Source organism: Drosophila tropicalis, unplaced genomic scaffold (assembly GCF_018151085.1).
Source record: "Drosophila tropicalis isolate 14030-0801.00 unplaced genomic scaffold, ASM1815108v1 contig_593, whole genome shotgun sequence".
Classification (NCBI taxonomy): domain Eukaryota; kingdom Metazoa; phylum Arthropoda; class Insecta; order Diptera; family Drosophilidae; genus Drosophila; species Drosophila tropicalis.
The window spans coordinates 324115-329274 of NW_027173070.1; positions in this window are offsets into that span (position 1 = coordinate 324115).

The window sequence follows — 5160 nt, forward strand, 5'->3', positions numbered from 1 at the left end:
TTAAGCTTTTCTTATTCACAGTGTTGGTTTTGCCTCGGTTTGTGTGCCTCTATGCCCATCTATTTCGCCCCTTCTAGATTTTAACATTATGTTCGCAGCTTATCATTTCATTCCGTACCCTATGTATATGTGATTCGTATTTATTTATTTCGCCACTTCACATTGCATTATTTATGAAGAATGGAATGAAGAAGCAAAAGTTGTCTAGAACGTTTGTTAATAATTCGCAGCAGCAGCAGCAGAAGCAGCAACAGCTTGTAGAAGAAATATAATTTCGCTTTTCTCAGTCCCTCCCATCCATCCATTCGGGTCTATTAAGTTTGATGATTTTAATGAGTGAATAATGTGAATCCCCCCGCTTCAGTGCAACAGTTTTTCTGATTAAAAATTTGTTTTATTTCTGTTTCTTTTTCAAAATAACGACCTAGAAGGGGTCACAAATGCAACTTTCTTGCCATGTGGCGACCCCCTGCAGCAAGAAAAGAATTTTCCAAATGGGATTCAAGTTGGAACCCCGCCAGAATTTGTCATACAGAAAATTACAGAGAACTTGCGAAGAATATGAGCTTGGTTTTTTCTCTCTTTCTGCTTCAATTTTGTAATTTTTTTGTCTTTCTTAATATTTTAAATTTTTGTAATTGCTTTGGCTGACCACTTGAGGCCACTGAGAATGAGTAAATGTTCTATGAGAAAATTATGATTATTTTTCCTTTTATGTATTTTTTTTTGTGTGTTGGATTGTTTCTCATACAGATTATGAATGTACAAAAAAGTGACAAATTTTAAGGGGGCTGATGGGGTGAAGCGGGTGGTTGGGGAGTCAACTGTGATGAGTCTAAAAGTTGAGTTTTTATTCTGGACCTAAAACAGAAAACATTTCTCAAGTGGCTTTGGCAACTGAAAATGTCTTGCCACATTCCCCCTCTCATCCCTACATAATCTGCCCCAACACTACGTCTAATGTTTCTTCTGTTGGGGAGGAGGTGGGGTTTGTGACTGACTTGTGTGACATTTTTTATGGCCTGTGCTGATGTTTTGACCCAGTAATTTAATGATGCTAAATGGCGTGGCATTTGATTGCCGGAACATGCGGGTGCACAGTTGCAATTGGTAAATGTATATGTGTATGCGTGTCTTTCTCTTTGAGGGTGTGTGTGTGTGTGCCCGGGAAGTGTGAGAAAAAAAGTCAAGTGCAGCAAATGGCAGAAATTAAATGAGCTTTGAGTGTTAGAAGCCCCCTTGACAAGTCAAATTTTAATTGCCAAGCCAAAAGTGCACACATAAAAAAGGCGACTAACACACATAAAGTGCCAAAAACCAAAAAAAAAAAAAAAAGGAAACTCTATTAACCAAAGAAGACAGCAATTAAATCGACTAGTAAGAAATGCCATTAGTTAATTTGCGTAAGAGTAATTTGAAAAAAAGCTCGATTCAATCTAAACTTAAGCATTTTTTATTTAAAGGATGTCCACGGTAAGTGTAAGCAATTAGTCCTTCAACATTTTGAATCTAGTGTTATAGTCTATTTTGGTACTTGGTAGATTCCTAGGAGCTTTTAATACTTCTATTGCAGCCACCAGTAAAACAATTAAAGAGGTAAAAAATTGTTTTGAAAGGTGAAAATATCTGTGCAAAGCTTAAATACTTTTACGGTCTTCATTACGTGATAATAACCTAAACTTAATACCCAAATGAAATAATTCGAGTGATTGCCAGTGTCTTGGTTGCAATCTTGTTTGGTGTATTTTTCTCTCAAGATCCCTATGGTTCATTCTGATGTGATGTTGTCTTTTATTTTCTTTAATTTCCGTTTGTCAGTTTAAACAGGTTCAAATCTCCTGCATCGCGTATGCATGCTATCTCTACAACTAAGTATAACTTTATTTAAAGCCCTTTCCATCTCCGGCTTGGCTTCAATTCACACCCAAAGCCAAAGGGACACTCCGAGAGGAAGTAATCCATTCTGAGTGCAGTTTTCAATATCACTTTCCAGCGACAACTTCCTGCGCTCGTTTGCTCGTCGGCATCAAATTCAGCCAAAGAATCAGCCAGAGAAAAAAACTGTTGGCACTTTGCATACAAATGTGGCAAATGTGCTACCAACAGCAGCAGCAGCCGCCACGAAAACTTATCGCAACATTTTAATAACTGGCGGCAACAGTAGCTGCTGCATTACCAGTTAGGAAGAAGTCCAAGATCAGTGGAATTGTAAGGAATTGAACAAGTTAAAGCTGCAGTCAAGCTTTCAGCTTTCATTAATTATCGAGAAAAGCAAGTTTTTTTTCCTTTAGCTTCTTGTTTGGTGCTTGCAGTTTTTCCTGTCCGTCAAGTCAATTGCACTAAGCTAAAGCCAAGCCAAGTTAGTAGTCATCAGTCTATATATATATACATAAATAAGTATTTTCCGCAACAGGTTAGGGCCCTAACTCCAATACGATGGTGGACCTATTCTTATTTACTTCTTTCTTCTTTTTAGATGTTTTGTTTTTTTTTTTTCGCTAATCTAGCGTCAACATCATGCAACATGCGCGTAATTTTATGAATGAAGTGCTTGCTGCCGGTCAGTATTTGAGTTTTACGTGCAGACTAGAAAACCGAAACTGGTTGGGCAAGAACTTAATTGCACTGGCACCTTCTTTTTCTGCAGCAGCAGCAGGGAAACTGGCAACAGTTTGTCAGTCAGGTTAACAAATTGCGTTGAAGGCTAAAACCGGTTTATGCCACATCTGTGCTTGGCCTGGGCGCGCACTTGTTGCAACATCGAGTCTCTCTTACACGAATCTCTATTTCTCTCCTGCTCTTGCCATCTGATGTTGCACTTATTAAATATGATTATGCGTTCGATGGCAAGTTGGTTGGCTGCTTGCTGAATCCTCTTCTCTCTGGTGCTCTTCTACAGTTGACAGGAAGTGAAGCCGCGCCATGCGTCGTCACATTGGCGGTCATCTCAAACCAAACCATAGAAAAAAAAAAAAGAACAGAACCCCCCAACCAACATCCATCGACGGCTGCCCACTTTTAATGAAGTTTTCCGTTGTGTATTTTCTGCGCCTGCTGCCTTCTGGCTTTTCTCCAACTCTTTTACTCTTGTTATACCCTAAAATAAAACAGGATACCATCCCGCTGTGATACAGTTTGGACCGATATTTAAATGGAAAAACCATACAAATATTAGTTAACGAAAAGAAAACTGGCATGAAATACATGGAGAGCCTCATATATGTACATTGTACATTGAAGGAAAAGGTCTAATTATAGTATCTCTAAGTAGGTTCAAATAGTGTAAGGTCAAATTAATGGACATTTTTCAGGATGGGAAATTTTCTAACATATTATTTTTACTCGTTTTCAATTTGTTTTGGTTATTTCTAGTTTCTATATCTTGCAAAGAGCATTTAAATGTGGTCTTGAATTTAATCACGTGTTATCATTCTGTCTGACATCCTTTCTATTTGTTGGTGATGCTGCTTTGGCAAAAGTTGAATAAAAACTCATTGCCCGTTCAAATGTTTTAATTAAAATTTAATGAATTCTGTGTATTTAATTATGCATTGTTGTAGCTACTTCTGATGATGCTGTTGTATATGTTGTTGCTGCTGTTGGCTGCTGCTATACTGGCAAGTAGCTGTTGACACTCAGCCATTAGTCCTTCTCTTAAATATGTTGAAAATTAATTTAATTGTTTTTTTTTTTTATTATTATTATTTTGCTATGCTTCTCCCTAGGAAAGGCATATTCAATTACGGGCCAAGTTTGTTACGCAACAAGAAAGGGGTTAAATCTGTCTATGCATGAAATAAAATTTACATAATTCTTGTTTCTCTACTTGGAAAGACAACTTATTTGAATTTGTTTTTTTTTAAATAACTTAGATATTTGATTTGAAATCTTTGAACTGATAAATATTTTACACCCTTTACGGGTTTCCCATCCTGTAAAATGTTTTTGCTATAAATTTATTACTTAATAACATTGTCTGTTTTAGATAGTTTTTACTTTATTTTCACAAAAAATCTTTATCAAGGATATTCAAAGAACCGTCGAGTCAAGCGTGGCCTGAATCTCAGTCTCTCTTTTTCTGTCCTTTTTTTTGACGGGTTGTTGGTTTTTTACTCAGTCGTGAGCAGGCTTTTGATAGAATGCAAATAAAACAAAAAAAGATTAAAAACAATAAAAGTAAAAAATAAATATGAATAAAAACAGAGAGATAAACGATAATATTTAAATGTGGCAAATGCAATTGCCATACATGGCAGACAACATGGTAATTAAAATTACATTTATTAGATTTGATTTGATAATATGAAAGTATGCTTGCCTTTTCCTATCCTTCGCCCAGCTCACATATGGTCGAGTGTATTTTTTTTGTGTTTTAAAACATTTTTCAACATTTAATTAAGTATGAGGTTAGTGGGCGAATAGTTAATTTAACCAAAAAAAAACACAATAAGCAAAATCAAATCAAAGCAAATTAAAACTGAAATACATATAATTTATGAAATTGGATTTTCACAAAAAAAAAAAAAAAAATAAAAAAATTATAACGGTATGTATAAATTTTCCATAATTTTTCAATTGCCTTTTGGCTGTGAAAGTAGCTGATGTTGGCTTGATGGCTACTGGCCCAAAGTGCCGTTAATTGTTGTCGATCATAAATATTAAGAGATTTTAAAGTATTAATTAAATTGAACCATTAATTAAAAATCGACTGTTAATTAAACGCCAACGAATATCATAAAGCCCGCCCGGACGACTGAAAACAATTAGGCAAACAATTAAGGTGCAAGTCGGACACGCCTCCTGCCCCAAACAGCCCACAAAAACTGATTGATGACATTGGTGTTCCTCCGTCTACCACCCTCCAATCCTCTCACCACTGACCCATAGTAAACAAATCGTTTATTTAATTTCAAAAAATTTTTACTTTTTATTCAATATTTTCTGTTTTCTCTTTGAAGTTTTCTTATTCGTTTTTTTTTTTTCTTACCTTTTCTTAAACTTACAAAAGTTTTGAAATTTTTTTATTAAATATTTTAAATATTACATATACATATATATTTATATGGATTTTAATTTTAATTGAAATTTTATACACAAGCTTAGAATTTTGTTTCTTATTAAATGCAAAAGTTTTCTTTGTCTGTTTAATTAACATTTTTT